Genomic DNA, 21,547 nt, shown 5'->3' with positions numbered 1-21,547 from the left:
CTCCATGTAACAGATGGAGAATCCTTAAGGCATGCTACCCTAGTAGTGCAATTAGCAAAAGCTGAGTGAAGTGCCACCTTTATCCAGTGAGCTTTCTAAAGGAATTGTGATTACTGTGACTTGCATTAGAAAATTAAAAAAAAAAAAATCTTTTAATTTCAGGACACATGGGTGGCTCAGTTGGTTAAGCATCTGTGTTCAGCTCAGGTCACGATCCTCGGGTCCTGGGATGGAGAGTCCTGAAGGGATCTGGGGTCTTCTTCTCCCTTTGCCTGTGGCTCCCTCTGCTTGTGCTCTCTCTCCTTCTATGTAATAAATAAATAAAATCTTTTTAAAAAAATTCCCTTAATTTCTTCAACAACAATTTGGCTCCCAACTGGAATTGAGTTCATTTGTTGAAACCAACTAGTCAACCAATACATGGCAGTAACTTTTTCCTTTAACTAGTGAGCCATGGAGTCCTGTCAGCTTTCTTGTCATTACTGTTACTATTGCTTATTCTTCACATGATTAGTTTGGAAGAAATATTTTTAAGTGTTTTAGTATTTGATGATTAATGAATGAATGCTTAAGTCAAAACAATGTAAAAATGTAAACAGTAAAAAATTGTGTTTATCTTTATCTCCATCATACTACTACACTGTCTGTCCCAGAGCGAACCAGTCATTAGCTTTTTAAGGATCCTTCCAGATGCCGCTTAGGAATAAAATAGCAAATAGGAACGTATCCTTATTTTTCTTCCATTCTACATATAAGGTAGCAAGACCTACGCAGTGCTTGGCACCTTGCCCTTTACTCTTAAAATGAACATATTGGCCATCTTTTCATATCATTACATAACATACTCTCTCTCATTTTGGAATGCAGCATGGCTTTGTCAAGGTAACAAAAAAATCACTTGGGATAATTAAATCCCAAGTAAACATGTAAGGGTGTGCCATTCACTTCACTAACCATTTAATAGACCAGTCAATATTCTAGGTGCTGGAGGTAAAAAAATATCAGACACAAACCCAGTCCTTAAGAAGCTCATATCCTACTAAATAGAGCTCAAAACATCACTAAAATACAGTGCAGTTAGTGCTACAATGGAAGCATTTCTTAAATGTTGTGGAAGAGAATCCAGGGAGTGATTCATTCTGCCTTGGAGGTGTGGAAGAGGAGTCAAGGAAAGTGAAAAAACATGGTAACACTTAGACAGGGTCTTGAAATAGGGATATGAAGTCTTAAAGAAGCATTTCCTAGTCTAACTGATGGACCAAGTTCTCGATTTTTTTAAAAAAAAGAATTTGGCTATAATTATCCTTCCATTTTCTCTTATGACTCTGCCTTGGGGTATTGGGATACATCATTTTTTACTCTGCTTGGTATTTACATTTTTAAGTATTTGTGGCTTGTTTCCTTCTTCATCATCAGTGTGCCTGACGGGACGGAGATCCTTTCCTCTCCCCTGCTGCAGCAGCCACGCTTCTTGAAGACTATCATGGCTGTTCTCACTCTCTTCCTGGCTTTCCAGCCGAAATGACACTGCTCTGTATTCTGAAAAACAGATGTTCAGAAGTAGGCCTTTTCTAAATCCGAGTGCAAACAACTCCACGGTATAAGATTCCCTACCCTCCCAAAGACTCCTGTCAGTGAGGTTCATTTGCACTTTTCATTCCCAATCTACTTATCCCAGGGTAATAGCTTCATCATGGAGCTCTCACGCTAACTAACAGCTCTTCAAACGCCAACCCCGAGACCTCCTCCCGGTATGAACTGCAAGCCATTTATTTTCATTTGTTTACAGGATTTTCAATCTTTCAGCTGGCTTTTCAACCATGAGATAGTATCCATATAGATGTCAATTTTTATTAAGCTCCTAAGTAATTTTAAAGTCCCACACAAAAGGTTTTTCTGAAGTCCCTATACATCTGCTACTCTGCTCTCCCATGTTCCTTAATCATGTAATTCTCTAGAAATGACCTATCAAGTATGATGAAGTTCTTTGTGCACCATCTGCATTTTATTTCACTTCTTTCCTTTTTCCCCAACCCAGGTCTGAGCTCTGCAACCGCAACGGAACTCAGTGGTCAGGCAAGAGTTTTGGCTGGCCTTGTGAGACGCTGTTATCTTTCACCAACTGTGGGGACTCCCTGGGGCACAATATTTTTAAAAAATCTCTTTTCCCAAGATCCTTACCAGACTGGAAATTGGCTTGAGCTCTGCTATTATTCTCAACCCAGAGCAATTGGTGGAGAGCCTCAAGTACAGAGACAGGGTGCGTTGCCCTCTTGAAACTGCCGGCTTTGATTGAAGAGCTAGAAAATCTTATCCAGCTAAACAGTGCTCAAGGTTAAATTTCCCCTAAATGTAACAATTTCTTTGTGAGCTTCAAATGATATTAAAATAGCACCCTGTTAAATTACAACCCCCAACACTCCTAACCTCTTTTCTCCACTTTATTTTTATATTTAGAATTAGCTCCAATATGCCATATAGTTCACCCCAGTTTGATTTTGCTTTGCCCCCACCTTAATGGAAGCTCCATGAAGGAAGAATTTGTGGCCATTGTGCTGTATGTTCAGTGCCCAGACAGCATCTTGCACTTAGAAATTACACTCCCATACGGTAGGTGAATGGATAAATTAAAAAGTGCAGAAGGATTGCATTTCAGTTAATTAAATACTGTTGTTTTCCATGGTCTATTTTTTTTTTCTTTTTCTGGTGATGCCCTGCCTTTCCCTTCTGCATTGGTTACATTCTTTTGAATATTGCCTAGATACCTCTTCCCTTTAAGAAGTTTTTCTTAACAGACCTGAAATTTCAGAGAATAGTAGGGCTGTATTGGGTAACACAAATGAAATGTAGGAATTGCTCTAGGGTGCTGCATGGACTACCATATCCAGTGATAAAGTTCATTTAACGGGGAGATAAACCTTGTCCCTAGCCTTTTGGTCTTGCTTCTTTAAGGTCACTGGCAGTCCATTAGCTTCTGCTCATAAGTAAGTATGGCTCCTTTCCTCATTCAATCCTTTTCCCAGGCAAAGTAGATAGATAATCTAGAAATTCTAGTACTGGTCATCTCTCTCTTCTTCTGGGTCCTTTCGGACCACAGTCTGAGTGCCAGCGCTGGCCTCTTCCGATTATTGTGCAAGGCTCAAATATTTTCTCTTCTTGGATATCTTGGGTCGCTTTTCTTAACATACTTGAAATAAGCTTCTTTCTCTGACTGAAACCAAGATCAGTTTATTTGCAAATTCAGTCAAGGTTTGTGTTGAACAGGTAACCTGATAATTACCTTAATGTTGACACTGATTCTTTTCCCTACTTTCAAAGAGGAAATAGCCATAGTTCGGTCTTTTTAGTTGGTCATTGGATTGACCTGACATGAAGAGATTTTGTTCTTTGATTAAAATTTTAGTCAAACTTTGTTCTTACATTTTAAGGCACCCTTAAATATAAAAGTTATACTCTAAAAATACTTAGGAATTTTGCCATCACCAGACTCTTACACAGAGAGGTTAATAGAGAATGTTATTTAAAATTTAATAGCACGTTATTAAAGTATAGTTTACTACAGTAAAATGCTCACATCTCAAGTTACAAGTTGATGATTTGTAACATATCTATATCCTCTATATCTATATAGATATATAACATATCTCTAACCTAAGTTACAAGGTGATGATTTATAACGTATCTATCTATATCTATAACCACTTCAGATAAAGATACAAATAATTTCCATCACCCCAGCAAGTCCCACCATGCCCCTTTGCAGGCAAAGTACCATCACAGAGGAAATTGCTATTCTTTCTGCTATCCCCATAGATTAGTTTTATCTCTTCTTCAACTAAATGAAATCATGCAGTGTGTGATTTTTTTCTGATTTCTTTTACTCAACTTTGCATTTTTGAAGTTTATCTATATTGGTGCCTTAGTAGTTTGTTCTTTTCAATTTGTTTAAGAATTAAGCTGATGGTATTCCATTGTGAAGGTATACATGATACCTATCCATTCTCCATTTCATGAATGAGATTTAGATTTTTCCAGTTTTGGCTATTAAGAAAGCTGCTATAAATTCTAAGAAAAAAATTTTTTTTAAATGGACCTAAACATTAATTTCTCTTGATTGCATATGTAAGTGTGGCATTGCTGGGTCATAGGGCATGTTTAAATTTTTAGGAAACTGTCAAATCATATTCCACGTGGTTGCACTATTTTACACCTCCAGCATAATATAAGCATGTTCTAAATGATTTCCATTCTTGAGAACATTTGGTATTGTTAGTAGTTTTAATTGTAGCTGTTCTACAGGGAAGAATGTTTGTTTTGATATGCTTGAGACTAGGTACCTGTTACTGGAATCAAAGAAGTAAGAACTAAGCATCAAAGAAGGGCTTCAAGGAAAAAAATATTATTGTTTGGACAGAAAAAAAAATTACCTCTGAAGATTTTAATTAACATCTGAAGAGTCATCCATGGCATGAATTTTTCTTTTATTTTCCCCTTTAGTCATGAATTGAGACAAAGTAGGGAAATGGAAGGACAGTCTAGCACTTTTCACAGAAAAGTGTTATCTGGTGTGAGGAACATTAACTAACAAAAAGGAAAATTCAATTTGTAGTTATGTGAACAATATATTTTTGATTTACTGATTTTTATCACTCTTTTCTCTCTGCTGGAATGCCATTCCAGGCTCTCTCTTCAAACTGCCCTACAGAGCTTATGTATCATTTGTTATGGACAAATTTCTTGACTCTAACTTATGAGATGGATGGACCCTAAACAACTCCATCTTGTACTGTAAAAATGAAAGACATGTTTATAAACGTATACTTTGTAAAAGTTGTGTTATTTTTGCATAAAATAGAAGTTGTAAATGGTCTAATTTTTGGATGAGTTGACACTAAAGTATTAATGTAAGTTTATTATAGTTTGTCCTATTTTAAAATGATTTCTAAGTTATCTTTTTGAGACTGAGAAAAAAGAGAGAGTTTTCAAAAGTAATTATGAAAAAGAAAACCTAGCCTATCATATTTAGAGTCAATGATTGTACTAACAAAAATGTCTTTCTCTTGGGTCCCTATTGTGTCTTGTGCATTTATCACATACACTTAACTTATTTCTTTATGTTTCTGTCTATATGCTACATAATGACAAGCTTGATGATAATCATTTTATTCCAGTTTCCATCCCGAGGGCCTAGTATGGTATCTGTCACATATTAGTTGGTAATAAACACTCATGGTCTGACTGGATTAAATGAAGAAAGTGAGAGTCACACAAGCTACTTTCAAATCTCAAGCCCTGAGAACAGCATATATACTTTTGGAGAACTTAAGAGGGAAAAATTCTGGGTGTGGAGGGTTATTTTCTGTTCAGTTCTAGACATGGACATAATATTTGATTAAGCATTAAGAGATAACATTAACAATACTTGTAAGACTATACATACATTCTTAAATGTCAAAATATTTTAATTACTAATTATGGACTGACAAACTTTGAAACTTTAATTAATCTATGCCCATGAAATAACACATAATTAACAGAACAATGTTGCTATTTTCTTTCTTAGCTAGTCTAAGGTATGTCCAGCCATTTGGCCTATGAAGTCAAAATCATTACTCCCATTTACATGGTGAAAACCACTGAATCAGCTTCTATAAAGGTAGAGGGAAAGAGTCTTACAAATCCAATTTGTAAAGTCTTGGGAAGTTTCAAAAAATCTCTTTAAAAGAAATGAAACAAGATTCCAGATTCAAGTTAAATAATTTTTCTCTTTGAAAAAGTTGTTTATATGAGCACTGAAAGCAAAAACCACTATATGCAGTTATAGAGAAAATTATTTTTCCAGATTTTTTTTGGCAGTGTTTTAGGTGGGAAAAAAATAAGTTTTATAATATGATCCTCCTTCCAGAATTATTCATATCTGTGTATTTGGCAGGTACTGAACACTCTCCATTGTATCTCAGAGGGGATCCACAGATAATGATGAATCAGCCCAAACAGTTCCAAATTGAAATATTCAGAGAGTCACTGTATTTCCCTTGTTCTCAGATGTTTTGAAATAAACACTGGCACTGTTTATTTATAAAGGCTCAGGACTTTTTAAATGTGTCAGCAGCATGCCTTGGCTCTAGACAGATTATGTTGCAATTTTTTTCCTGATGATTCAAAACTATAAACTTAAAATTACCTAATTAAAAAGATAACAAACTACAATAAACTTGGACCTAAATTTCAGTTATGTACCTTGTCTGAAATTAGATCATGTTAATAACTCCTCTTCCTCTTTGTTTATAAACACTGTCTAAGCATTAACTGAGGTTTCTTGGTTAGTTGGTTGGCGTCATTTTGAAAATATATTTTTTATTCTTTACCTGCTTTGGTAAATCAGGGATTTGGGCTTAAATATGTTTTCCTTAAAAGTCTATGAGTAACATGGAGAAATAAAAGAAAAATAGCTGAAGAGAAATACCAATAATTTTGTTAAAATAAGAATTTTAAATAAGAATTTAAAGGTATGATTTTTATGAAAAATTCTCATTCTAGAGAGTGAATGAAGAATCTGTACTTATGCAGTCTCATGATAAAAATTTAAAATATGATGAAAAATAAAAGTACTCCTGAGAGGGACTTATTTCTCACAGTTTCTTGGTATTGATAATATATTGAAAATGCTTCAGTTGATTAGGATATATTTTGCAGGATATGCCAAAGATCTCTCAGTTGTGAGAGAGCAAGGCTGCCTTCCTTCCTCATTTTCTCTTTTCTTTGTGCAGTTGATGCCACCAAACCTCAATTTCCCCATTCGTACATTGGAGATAATGGAGCTTTCTAAATTTTTTCAGTCATTTTGACTGTGTAGGGTTCTCCCAACATGGCATCTACAGATACCTTTAAATACAATTATAAAATTATATTGGACTTACTGTTAGTGCTGAATAATATAGTGTTATCACTCACCTTCCTCTTCTCAAACAAATTTTTTACTCCTTCATTTACTCCAAATGGAGTCAAGTGGAGCCTCAATGTACTATATATGATAGCAGGAGGATTTGGAGAGCCCATTTAGCCATGTCGTTGGCAGAGGTTAGAAATTATAATGGAGGAAAGAGGAAGAAGGTTATTTCCCCTTATCTCTAAATTTGTTGCAAATAGTTGCTGCTAAAAAAGAAGGAGATAATAGTGAGGAAAGGATGTAAGACTGATTATTTCTCTAAATCTCTTTTTCAAAGAAAGGAGGGAAGGGAGGAAAGGAGGGATGAAAAGAGGGAGGGAGGAAGCGAAGAAGAAAAGAATGGGACCTATTTCTCAAAGGAAATTTTACACTAACCCACAGTATAGAAAAGAGATAAAAGGTTGAAATAGCACCTTCATTCTTTGCCAGTGACCCAAGAACTTCTTAAAAGGAATATGAGGACTCAACAGAGAATGGAATGACATTCACTATGCTAACCACATCTTCTAAGGGATTGTGGCTAAGAAGGGAGTAGAGGTGTGAAGATGGAAGGGTAGAGGATGAGTTAACACTTTAAGAACATCTGTTCTATGCCAGACATGGTGCAGAAGTCACTATGTTTAAATTATACAATAACGGTGTAGGGGAATTGTGTTTTGGTCAATATCGCAGATGGGAAAGTAGAAACTGAAGGAGGTTACATTACTAGGTTGTTCTGGATAATGGAACCAGTATCCAAATTAAGATATGCTTCCAAAGACCATGCTTTTGCTGAGGTAGAAACACAGGCATGCTCACACATCGCACATTGAGTCAAAGATCACAGTAGTAAGCTGGGAGTGTTTAGTAAACTAGATGGACCTATTTTGTATTGTTGATTGCTCTTAATAGAACCTTTAAACAGCATCCACAGGCTATCTAAAAGGCAGATATTGCATTTTATTTGTCTTTTGGGTTAAAGTGAGCTGTAAAAGGTAGTTTGCTAGGTTGGCAGCATTAAATATAAATTACAGATGAGATGAACCAAAATTTGGCTGTTTCTAAATTTGCTTATAAGAGACTTTTGGTAAAAATATATTTTTTCTTGAGATACAAAGAAGCATAATAATCTTGGTGGTGGTGTTGGATAAAATATTTGCACAAATTTCATGTATCATTGCAATGAATTTTCTATATTTAGGCTAATAATCAATCTACATTTATCTATGGCATTTCCTGTCAATGTTACAACATGAAGAGATTGCTTGGGTGAATTGAACCAAAGGTAACAATGTAAGAGAGAAGACTTTCTATTCTGACCCTAAAATCAGAGTGTAGAATTGTTCATTACAAGCTAATCCTGGCAACTTCTATTTCCATCCATGACAGAGTAACTTGTAAATCTAAATCTCCCGTTAAAAACAACTGTAAAACTGAACAAAATGCGCAAGACAACTTTCTCTAGGCATAAAAAATAGCAGAGGACTACAGGCCCTGAAAAGTCAGCCGGAACATGGGCCCAGGTTTCTGGATTAGGTATACTTTCTTGTCCCTGGCTGGGGAGCTAGAGCCAAGTAGTATGGTGGTCTCAGTGACTGATCTCAATATTGACTGGTCTCATATATATTGAATTGGAATCCTAGAGAAAGAATGGAAAGAAAGCTGAGTAGGAAACATGTTTGAAGAAATAATGGCCCAAAGTCCCCCATATTTTAAGAAACACATCAACTTCCGGATCTGAGAAGCTGAACAAATCCCAGGAGGATCTCTATGAATAAAACTATGCAAACTTCTGAAAATCAAAGTTAAAGAGAAAAATAATATCAGTACTGAGAACATTGATAAAAATGGTAGCTGCTTTTTCATCAAAACAGTAGAGGCTTGGATACTGGAAAATGCCCATACCCTAATTCCCAGGATCTGGGAATATGTTGCCTTACATGCCAAAAGGGACTTTGCAGATGTAATTGGAGTTATGGACCTTGAGATGGGGTCGGGGGGGGGGAGGGAGGCGGATTATCCAAATGGATCATCTACAATCACATAAAATCAAATATAATTTTTAAGAGCAGAAATTTTTTCCCAGCTGTGGCCAGAGAGAGAGAAGACTCTGGAAGACACATTAGAGAGATGTACATCAATGGCCCTGAAGATGGTTATGAGCCAAGGAATGCAGACAACCTTCAGAATCTTGAAAAGATAAGGATGTGACTTCTCTTCCAGAGCATCCTGAAGGAACATAACCCTACTGACCCCTTGATTTTAGCCAAGTGAGATCCACATTGGACTTCTGAACTGCAAAGTAATAATTTTTGTTGTTTTAAGCCACAAAGTTTGTGGTAATTTATTATTGTAGCAACAGACAACTAATATCTTTCAAATATGAAGGTGAAACTATGATATTTTTACATAAACAAAGGTTGAGAGCATTTGTCTTTAGCAGACCTTTATTACAAGGCATTTTCACCAAAAAAAAAAAAGATGAGAGAACTAGTCGCCAGTAGAACTAAGCTTAAGAAATACTAGCGGAAGTTCTTCCAGGTGAAAGAAATGAGATCCATGAGATGGAATAGCATTCAAAAGGATAAATATGTCCTGTGTTGCTGTTGCTGTTGTTGCTGTAGTAAGAACAGAAGCATCACTCTTTCCAACTCTGCGTCTTGAGTGGAATCTGGAAGTCAACAGATGCCCTTTCAGGGCAGTGATAGGGGTTGAGAATAAGGGTGGCCAAAGAGAAACCATGCCAAAATCCTAAGAAAGCTGGTGTGGCTATCTTAATATTAAAGTGTACCTTCAGATCAGGAGCATAGCAGATGTAAAAAGAGTACTTTTTTTCCCCTTAAGATTTTATTTATTTGTTCGAGAGAGAAGGAGAGCATGAGCAGGAGCAGGGGGAGGGGCAAGGGGGAGGAGAAGCAGACTCCCCATGGAGCAGGGAGCCTGACTCAGGGCTTGATCCCAGGAGCCTGAGATCATGACTTCAGCCAAATTCAGACATTTAACGGAATGAGCCACCCAGGCCCCAGGAGAGTTCTTCCAAATGATAAAAGGACCACTTCACCAGTAAGACATGGAAATCTTAAATGTGTAGGCATCTATTAAAACTATATGAAGTTAGGGGAAATAGACAAATCTGTAATTTCAGTTAGATGTTTGGAAATGTTCTCTCAGTGATTGCAAGACAACAAAATTCAATAAGAATATAGATACAGAGGTCTGAACATCGTCAGCCCCCTGAACGTAATGACCACTTGCAGAACACTACGCTCAATAATTTTGCAAGAATCATTTTGGCAGAATACACCTACTTTTCATGTACTCATGGTGTATGCACCTATATCATCTTCTGGGCCTTAATATAAATCTCAATCAATTTAAGATGACGAAAGTATGCAGCATATTTTTCCCTGACCAATGTAACTAAATTAGGAGGCAAGTAAACTTTCATATATTTGGAAATTTAAACCAATCAATTCCAAATAACCCATGGATCAAAGAAGTACCCACCAGAGAAGTCAGACAACATGTTAAACTAAGTGATAATGAAAAGCATCACACATCAAAATTTGTGAGATGCAGCTATGTTGGTTCTTACAGAAAAAAATTGTAGATTAAAATGCTTACAATGGAAAAAGATATTAAAAATTAACTACTTCTTGGTGCTCAATAACTAGTATTTAGTTATTGCCAAGGTGCCGTCTATATAGAAAGCTTGGCAAACAGTTTAGACAAATTTACAAAAGAAACTGATACCTGTGCAGTAGATGAATGTTACCTATAGTATTCAGTACCAATGATCATTCTTAAACTTGACAAGGAATTTCATTAGCATAAACTCTATCTCGTGGTAAAGGAAAAGAGCAAAGACTTTGACAATGCTTAACATCCTGGTCCCCACTTCTTCCTCTGCCACTTACGACTGCACTGCCTAACACTCCTGGTTTTGATTTCCTTAGAGAAAGAATGATATCCACTTTATATATGTCGTAAAGTTGCTCTAGAAAATGTGCACTATCGAGAAACGGTCTTTAAAGCACCAAGTGCCAAAATCAGTTAAGGCAATTATCATTATCAATGAATGAAGCTAGAAAATATTCCTGTTTCTGTTTTTTATTGTTTATTTTGCCAGCATAGTCATTTTCTCTGATTTTTAAATGTGACTTTGAACTCACCTAAGGTTGATATGAAAGATCTTCTATAGAAAGCATCGCTTTATTTTTTCTTCTCTTCCCCTATGATCCTCTGTTTTGTTTCTTAAATTCCACATGAGTGAGACCATATAATTGTCTTCCTCTGACTGACTTATTTTGCTTAGCATAATACCCTCTAGTTCCATCCACATCATTGCAAATGACAAGATTCCTTTCTTTTTTTCTTTTCTTTTTTTTTTTTCTGATTGCTGACTAGTAAAACAAGATGAAATCAGAGAGGGAGACAAACCATAAGAGACTCTTAATCATAGAAAACAAACTGAGGGTTGTTGGAGGGGAGGCGGTAGGGGGATAGGATAACTGGGTGATAGACATTAAGGAGGGCACGTTACGTAATGAGCACTTGGCATTATATAAGACTGATTCATCACTGACCTTAACCTCTGAAACCAATAGAACAATATATGTTAATTAATTGAATTTATATTAAAACATATTTAATTTGAAATAGAAAAGAACTGCCTATTATATATTTATATGCAAAATAGCAATATTTGTAAAACTGACATACATCATTTTTGCAATATATATGTATTAAATATGTGGATATATAATAGGAATATTAATAAGGATATTAAAATAACTATAATATTGATACTTCTTTAAAAAAGATATCATACTGTTATTTTGTATTGGATCCTCACTGTGTGCTAGATACTAAGCTAAACATTTAGTTTTAATATGTATAATCTTATTTCATTCTTCTAAGATCCCTAATAAACAAATTTTATTTTCATTACCTCCCCCAAAAGAAAAAGAAATCACTGCAAAATGAGAACAAAAGAGAGATTAGAAACTAATCTCTTTGGAGCTTGAGCCACTTTCCTGGCTTGTGACAACTTTTAAGTCCTATTCATGCTCCTAGGTATAAGTCAGGGTCTCTAGTTCCTGGTCTCTGTTCTCTAGCCTCAGTTTATCCCACTTAACTCTAAAACTTTTGTGCTCTGTTTCATGCATTTGGGGTATGTGATCATGCAATACCCTCTGCCCTGAATGTTTCAAACTTTGTTTTTTACTGAAACACCTATTTTGACTTCATCTATTTTGGGTTCAGTTATCCTCTTCCTCAGAAAGGGTTCCTCAGAACCCTTCCTCAGAAATACCTTCCCCTCTACTCCCTCCCACAGAATCCCGCACATCATGCTGCTTTATGGCCCATGACGTCGTGCTGCATTGTCTGTGTAGGAGTCTGTTTCATCTACAATGCTCTAAGTGCCACAAGGGAAAGACCATATTTTATTCATTTTTGTCCCCTTAGGGTGTAGTAGAGTGCATAGTGCATATTAAAGACTCTACAAATATCCACTGAATTTTTAAAAATTGAATTGAATTGCTCATACTTATGAATATATCGGAAGTGTCATGGCAAGAAACAAAGCTCTAAAAAGGTATAAGGAAATTATGGAATTTTCAGAGTTTTTTGTTAAAATGTGGTTTCCAATAAATAATGTAAGTATTAATAAAATATTAAAATAGATATAAATGAAAATTCAGATACATCTTTCTTTAAATGAACTTGGTATATGGACATACTTTTTTTTTTTGGACATATGTTTTTATGTGGTTAAGTGGGAAATTTGGAAATGATTCTTCATTTAACAAAGGAAACTTTGTTTTGCAAAATAGGCCACAAAATTTCTTTAAGTGGTGAACTCTTTGTACACAATAAATTGACCAAAAAAGATTTAAAATGCCCATTTGCTGAGAACATGTGATATGCACAAAATTTAAGTATTACTGTATCTTAATTGAATGTGTTGGGCATGGCTCTAAGATTTTCTCCCGACTTCAAAAGAAATATAGGGTATAATATTTTCAAAAGATTATATATTACTCCAACTAAAACTTTCAATGCAGGATCGATTGTCATGATTACTTCAACTAGCATGAGGAAGTTGGAAGGTTTCAATAGGGGAAAAGAGACAAAAAATAGAAACAGAGACTGCCAAAGCCTAAAATAAGTTCCGCAGAGAATTTGGGAGTCTTGGTCTTGATAGGATGTGGGATGGGAATTTTCCTAGCACTTTGGAACTTGGGCTAAAGTCCAAAACTGAAGGCAACTAGTGACAGTTGTTTCACATTCTAAGAGATGTACTAGATTTGTTCCTTGTAAGATGTGTTGAGAGGTGGCCCAGTTGTTAAGTCCTGTCACTTCAAAGAACACTTTTAACAGCCCAGCAGTTCATTAGAGGATAATTTCTTGAAGGAAATTTGCAGCAATAGAGAACACTGTGGAATGGGAGGGTAAGCAGCAATGTGACCTCATCTCAACTCAAGGAAGGAGACTTCAAGAAACACCTTTCAAGAAAAGATAAAAGAGAGACATTTGCTGGCAGGGTAGATGCTATCTTACAAAATGTGAGAAATGTCTTGGGAGAACTTTAAGTGTGTCCTCAAGAGCAATGCTTCACAATGGACACATACTTGGATAACATTTAATAGAACTGAATTGCTAGAAAAATGAAATTACAAATCTTGCTGATCACATATCTATCTAGTAACATCAAATTGCTATAAAAAATTTCTAAATGGTACTCTTAATTTCTGAACCTATTTTGTCAGGAATTGGTAATGGACTATTAAAGAATCAGCATGGAGTATTCAGACCTCAGATTAAGTAGCACTGCTCTAGATCTGAGCTTTACCTGGAGATCTGGTTAAAATGCCCATTACAGGAAGCATGACAGGAAGCCCACATGTCTTTATTTCTAAGAAGTTCCTTAGATGTTGATGCTGCTCGTCTGGAGCATACTTTGAGTAGCAAGGCTCTAGAGTCAACCAGCAGAAATATCATGTGAGCCACATTATAATTTAAAATTTTTTAAAACTAAGTCTTTGAGATCCCAGTTTGAGCTAGCCACCTTTGAAGTACAAAGCCATGCGTGGTTAATAGCTACATTATTTGGCCAGCAACTCTAGAGTTTGGGCAGCAGAGGAACTAGAGCCTGATTCTTTTTAAGAGAAATGAGAAGGCATGAGGAGGGCTGGAGATGTGCAAAGTGGCAGACTGAGGCTAGAAAGGCAATTGTGCCTACAGTCTAAGAGCATGGTAGAGAAGAAAGTGTTTGTTTTCTTGTGGACAGGCAGATGCTGTGCAAGATGGCACAAGTTGTTTTGACAGGACCTTGCACGAGAAGGATGCTTGCTTAGGGTCAAGGGATCCTAAGGAATTTCCAGAAGTAGGAATCAAGGATCTTGCAAGAGAGAGGCTAGAGAATGTTTTACAAGAACATCAGGAATTGCTGTGTGAGCCTCTGATATTTTGAACATCTGTCTTACACAGGGCCATTTGAAGACAAAGAAAGGTCTGTAAAAAGACCTGAGTTGGGGAGAAGGAGAGGAACTTTGAATTGAAAGAGAGATTGAAGTTTTGGCATTTGGTTAAATTGAAATTTTTTGGTTCTTGAAAAGTTCTATAGTGCCCAAAATTAAGCCAAAATTTGTGAGATCCACCCAAAATGTAACTGAGGGGTAAGGAAGAAATCCTTGTCAGCAGGTTTGAGAAAGGTTGTGAAGACAGATTCAAATTTTGTTTGTTCCCCTTCATATCAGTCTGATTTAACAGACTGGTTGTAGTCTGTGTGAGCTCATGGTGGATAAATGACAATCCCTTAAATGCTCTGTCCTTCACATCTTTTGTCAGCAGCCTGACACTGGCTGGAAACATCACCAGGAAATGCCAAAAAACACTTGCAAGATACATTCCAGAAATTATTGTTTTGATCTTGTTAAATTATCTTTCCCTATGTTTGTGGCCGAAAAGTTTATGTTAAGCAATGGGGGTAAGCAATTAGCTTTGAAATCTTCTGAAATGCCTAAGCTCAGAGGGTAGAGACAATTGAAGGAAGCCAAGAGAAATTGATTCACGTGCTATTGGCTGCAAATAATAGAAACCCAGATGCCTAAGCTCTTAAATGACAGTAATAACATCTCATGTAACTGAATCCTACATAGGGTCGACTTCAGAGCTTGCCGACACCGTGCCTCAATGATACCAAGTTTGTTTTTAGTCTTTTCTCCACTCTGCTGTTCTTTGAGTTGGTTTCATCTTCAGATTGGTACTGAGAAGGCTGTGTCAGTTCTAAGCGATCTATTTATGCGCACTATTACCAAGGTGAGGAAGAAAAGAGTCTCTTCTCATGCTTCTTCTCTTTTTCTAGAAACTCTCTAGTAGCCTCTCCTCACATTTCTCTGTCCAGAGTTAGCTCCTATTCCTGTTCCTGAATCAATTTTTGGCAACGAAAATAGAATTAGTCATATTTCTTTGGGGCTGCTGCTGGAGTTGGGGTCAGTACTTATAAATTCTTCTCATAAAGAGGAAAGTAGGTTATTTGGATAAAATTAGGTTCTGCTAAAAAGGGGGAAGAAAGAATGGATGCTGGATGGGCACCAGTACGGTTCACCAAAGACACGTAGGTTTCTGATCTTCAGGAAAGCGTGCTTTTGATGGCCGGAGATATGTCTAAGCTGAATATGGCAGTCCAGGTGAATGCTACCCAATTACTGAAACTGCTTTCTGAATGACATCATGTCACATCATAATTAAGACACAGATTATAAAAAGGCTTATGTGTAGAACTGACTTTAAATTAAAAGACCTCTCCAGGGAGATACTGCATTTCAATGGAGGACCTTTATAAAAAGTAGATTTCCCAGATACCCAATTGAGTTAGACCTGGATTAAACCACTGTGTCCACATTAGATGAATCATCTTGAAGTTTTAAAATGCTTTCCTATACTTGTGTGAAACCTTTGTGTTAGACTAGAATAGGAAAAGAAGAAATATGTTTTTATGAGAATGGTTGTTTTTCTGCCTTTGTTATAAATGGAAAGTTATGAATGTTTCAAGAAATACTATCTTTTTAAGCAGTTAACTGTCAAATTACCGTAGTTAAATCCTGAGACAGAGATGAAGTTTTTATAAAACCTGCAACAATTCCAGAAGATTATTCAAACTTATGGCTTTTTAAAGCATATATTTTCCAGCAGTAATTTATTTAAACTTCTCTTGGAGCCATGATGTGTAGTTCTTGTTTTTCCAGTATAGTACCTGAGCATAATAGTATGGTTGGAAATTTCCTTCTATCAGATCTATTTTTCTACAGAATGATATTTAATGCCAGATTAGTTCCTTCACAAATAATACTTGGGGAAAATTTTCACTTCTTTTACTGGCAGCTCATATTAATGTTCCTCACCGTGAATGCCAGATTTCGAAGAAAAAGAAATCCCAGAAGAGAGACATTGTTTTTTTTCTCTCTCTCTCTTTTTCTTTCTTTCTTTCTTCACATATTTTTGCTCTATAGTTTTTCTTGGTTAGATGGTTTTCTTTGAAGGTATCCTCCAGCTTTCTTTCTTGTTTACTCCAGGAATGCAAACTTGACCTTGACTTTAAGGTCAAAGCATTTTCAGACTGCACAGTCAGAAGAGAATTAAAAAAAAAAAAATCAATGTGAAACATATTAGGAAGGAATAAGGGTAAGAGTAATGCAGAAGTGCTGGGAAGTCACGCAGGAACTGGAAACAACTGAGGTAATACTTAACGTAAGACTTTACCAAATAGAGATTTTTATGATTCCTTTCCCTTTGGCTTCTCTTTTTTATGTGAGGGCGGGTTAGAATCATGGTTAGAATCATGGTAATTTAAAGCCTAAATCACTAACAAAGCATTTTCAGGGGCCAGTAATTACTCTTGACATGTAAAATGGAAACTTCTGCTTCAATTCCCACCCCCCGCCCCGAAACCCTTTTTTTTCTTTCTCTGTTTCTAATGAAGGTGGGGAAAATGACAAGTCCATATACCTGATATGGTATGTAAGCTTAGGAGTATTTCTTGAAAATCCACTGCTGAAAATTGAACTAAATGTTTTGAGGCCTTTTATATCCACATTGGAAGTAAATCTAACTTTAAATGATAACGTATTTTGATTTTATAAAGATACAAACCCCAATGTAAAAGCTGAAAAGAGTTAAATAGAATCACAGTGAAAACTTTTATTATAAAACTATGTAGGTCTTTCTAGAATCCAGTCACAGACCTTGGAAATAAAGAAAAAAAATGTTAGATCAGTTATCATTTATGACAAGTCTTATCTTCTTTTTCCCTCCTTACTTATCATTCAGGCCAGGAACAAATTAGGTATAGGAAAAAAAAATCCCACTATTTTTTGAAGCTTAATATTTAGTAAAACTTCCCAAAGTAGAGAAAGATCAGAGAAAACTTTAACCTTTGTATATACATGTGTGTGTGTTATAAGTGTGTATATCCTCTCTATATATGCAAATGTGAAATGACAGATTTTTAATCATATTGCCATACAGAAATCGAGTTTGGCTGAATTTAAGTAATTATTAAGACAGACTGTTATGTTATCTGGGAAATGTGAAATGTTTTCTCAAAAAGAGACTAATATTCAATACAAAACATCTCTAAAAATCTAACTTCAACATATGTTATACTTGAGGTAGAGAGAACTGTTCTATAATTCAGATTGCCAGATGTATACATTAAAGATGATTCTGTGTAAAATAAACCTTTGTTACCTAACATTCTTTCAAAACTTGTTACCTTTGCACTGACCTCATGTACTTAAATTTTATAAAAGCGCAAGAATGCACTGAGAACAGAGCTCTGGGTAGGCTCATTGATAACCATAAGTGTCAATTACTGGCCCGAATGGGTATTGATGATTTAGTCCATATCATAGTTGAAAGTGAGGAAAACTGAAAAGCTCTTTTTCTTCTCCCTTTGAAAGCATTTGAAATAATTCCCTGGAAAAGAACAAAATCTATATTAGGGGCTGAGTAGGGAAAATGAGGTTGAACCATTTCTTTGATCAGTATCATAAGTTCAAAGGTTGTTTCTACGACATCTTATCTCACATCAACATCTTATTTCCAATTTGACAGATTCTCTTAAAGAGTCAAAAAAGACAAGGACTTCCAAGCCAAATCAAATACATGTATTTTAATTCATGGAAAATCAGCAGGGAAACAAGAAAGATTCTCTCCACTAACATTGATTTTCCTTATATTTATTTTTTCAGTTGGAACACTCCAGGCAAAAATTCACTTGGCTTCAACTAATTTGCAAATACCATCATTCACTGCTGTTTTGCTACCCATTTCTCAAATCTCAATTAAATGTGATGACAGTTTACTTGCTAGAAACACACAGAAAGGTTCTTTCCCAACCAGAGGGCTTCACTCATTTCCTGCTAGTGGACTTGGCAAGAGGAGTCAAAACATCCATTACTGAGGCTGAGTTTTAATTTAGAAGGTTATCACCAGAGTCAGCTAAATAATTATAAAATCCTTTACAAATGCAAGCCACAACAGAAATGTATAGTAACGGCTGAGAACAATATCTAGATCATGAGACTTGTTTTTGTTTACAAGGGGTTTTTAAAAGGACGATTTTAGGTTCCTACTTGTGGAAACTTGGATAACCTTCTGAGGCACCCTGAGTATGGACTAAAAAGTGTCTTCTCTCTGCAAATAATTTTTATATTAAAAGCAAAACAAGCACAATAAACTTGCTTTACTAACTTCACAACAACGATAAAGACTGACTCTGCAAATCTTGGTTCTCTGGCTCAGACTCTACATTTCCTATAAAACTAAAAGCAAGGAGTGAGATGAGACCCAGTTTTGCCCTCAAGAGATGCCAACTGACGGAAAAAAGAATGTATTACTTTTCCCTTATTTCTTCTACATGCATAAATTAATATAAGTCTATGAAATGTAAAATTGAATGCAAATAGATTTCTAATTAAGTATGTGTATGGTCCTACTTTGACAGTAATAGGACCTTAACAAATTGCAGAATGTTGGGAATATCTCTGTGTATAAAATGGGTACCGACTTCATGTTAACAGCTACTCAACAAATGTTAGCTACAAAGGATAAAAACAAACTATAAGGAGTCTTTGACAGAGACCAACCCATCAACCCTCCCCTTTATAGCTAGAGAACTAAAGCCCAAGTGGTTGAAAGACTTGCCCACCTCCTAAGTGGGTGACTGGCAGCCAGGCTCCGTGACTTCTCTACCTCATCACTGTCACAGAACCTCTCTGGGCCTCAGCTCATCATTTGATAACAAGAGTAACTCTACCTGCCCAGGGGTGATCGATCAAAGGTAATAGAGGTTGTGAGAATTCCTTTAAAATTTTAATTCACGGTAGAGTGCCTTGAGTGTGGCAGGCACTCCATAAATCTCTGAGGAACGGAATTTGTCAAATAGCTATGCTGAGGGCTGGCTCTGATTCACTCACTGTGAATCAAAGCTTGCTGTGCTTGTCCAGACTCTTTAATCAGGCTTAGGCAAGCAGCACCTCTGACCTTGATCGTTTGGTGGGTGCCATACCCCGCGCTATGGGAACAGTCACAGGCAGCCTCCACCTGCTCACGAGTGCCAGGATGGGGACTTTTCTTTTGGTTCAGAAATTAAGGAGCGCTCTGCTTGACCCCAGTAAACCTCTCACCGCTGCATTTAGGAGCCAAACTGTCCCAGCCAATCTAGCTGCCCCTGGCAGCCTTCATTTTCTCCGCTTTCCCAAGACAGAAAAATCAGGTGGGAGGTATTTCTCTCTGTGGTATCTTCCAGTCTGGGGGCAGACCAAGTTGTGAGGGATGGCCCAGAGGCCTAATGGCCCTTACTGCCTCCACGACTACCTGCCTGGCCTGTGTATTTATTATCTTTTGGTGGGTTGCCTTCCACAGAAGCAGAGAAGATGTAAGAGAGGGCAATTGGTTCTGAAAATGGGGAAGAAGGAAAAGAAAATGCTAAATGCTAAAATGCTAAAAACCCACTCCATACTGAAGCATTTAAGGGGTCTACACTCTCTGCTTTTGTTTTGGCTGGCCTTGCAGAGAGCTTGCATTATCTGTGGACTTAAAACTAAACCAAACCAAGAAAAGGCTGCTACAGTTCTCTTTATCTGGTGAGTACACAATTGCACATGGTTAATTGTATTTACGCATTTTGGCTCAATGAGATTTTAAAAAGGGAACAACTGTGGGAATGTTTTTAAAGGGCACGGAGTGAGGAGAGGTAGGTAGGACTTCTGCCGTTCCACACTGCTCTCTGCGTCTTCTCATATCTTTCTTCTCTGTGTGCCTCTCCTCCCTATCCTCCTCCTCTCAGCAATCACTATACTCCAAATACAGCCACCGCAGGACAGCTTTGGTACCTGTATGGAGGAGAAGGAGAAGTAGAGTCAGAAGATCAGGGAAACAAAGGACGGGAAAAGATGTGGGCAGAGACTGCTTTGGGAGATAATATGTGAGGGGACGAGTTAGTCTCTGCACACCTCCATCAGAGTGGCAGGCTTGACTTTCCTCTGACTTGTCTCCCAACTTGAAAATCATGGTTTATCAGTACTCACGAGCTCCTAGAACAAGTGATTAGGACCTCACGGGTCAGCGGATGAACAGTACACAGAGATTGCTGATTGGTGCAACTCCATAGCCATTGGGAGTTAACATGAGCTGTGTCTTCACAGTCATATCTCTTGACCTCTCTAACCCAATTTCCTCATCTATTAGATAGGGATGATGCCTGTTCTGTTTTCCTCACAGAGCTGATTGAAGAAAGAAATGAGGTATGGTTTGTGAAACCATAAAGCAGGACGTCAGTCAAGGATATATAGCAATTTATAATTTTGTTTCTATTTTGTCTTCTGGAAGAACTTGTAAACTGAATGTCCTAAGGTTGCTCCAGCATATAGGTTATAGGTGATTTCTCATTTCGAGTTAAACTTGAATTCTGTAGTGGATAAGGACATGGATAAAGAATTTTGTAATGGTCAGTTTACTCACTCAGACATGCATGTCATTCCTGCGAAGTCCACCCCAGGTATTTCTGTGGGCCACAAATGGAAACTTATGTGGCATCACACACCCAGGCCAAGGTTCTACTCACCACAGATCCCTGCTTCTCTTCCCACCAGCCTCCAGCCATCTGAAGAGTGGATCCTTGCCCAGCTGTCTGGCTCCAAAGTCCTCTGTCCTCATGGCTCACAAGATGGTGGTCTGGGAAGTAAGAAGGGAACAGCTTCCTGGATTCACTGTTATACCCAGTTCAATGGGCCCCTCTGTCGAGTGCACGGGAGCTTTGTCTGAGTTCAGTGAAGTGCTGAGGGCAGGACTGTTGCAAGTGGCACTGGGACTGGTGTAATATCTGGACTGCTTCTTCCTCCTCAATCTCTGGCCCATGGCTGAGGCAGGCTGGTCATGCCTATCTCTGTCCTCTTGAACATTTTCCTTCACAAATTGTGTCAGAACCTCCTGACACTCTGGCTTCCTTTGCTTTCTACCACCCTTAGCTCCCCCTGCCTATCTGTATGCATTTGATCCCGAGTTGGCAATATGGCTTGGCATTTTTAGGCTATTCCTCATCCATCATAT

The sequence above is a fragment of the Meles meles genome, chromosome 4 (genome assembly GCF_922984935.1).
Source record: "Meles meles chromosome 4, mMelMel3.1 paternal haplotype, whole genome shotgun sequence".
Classification (NCBI taxonomy): Eukaryota; Metazoa; Chordata; class Mammalia; order Carnivora; family Mustelidae; genus Meles; species Meles meles.
The sequence above is the reverse complement of the archived record's forward strand: the minus strand, read 5'-3'. Positions refer to the sequence as shown.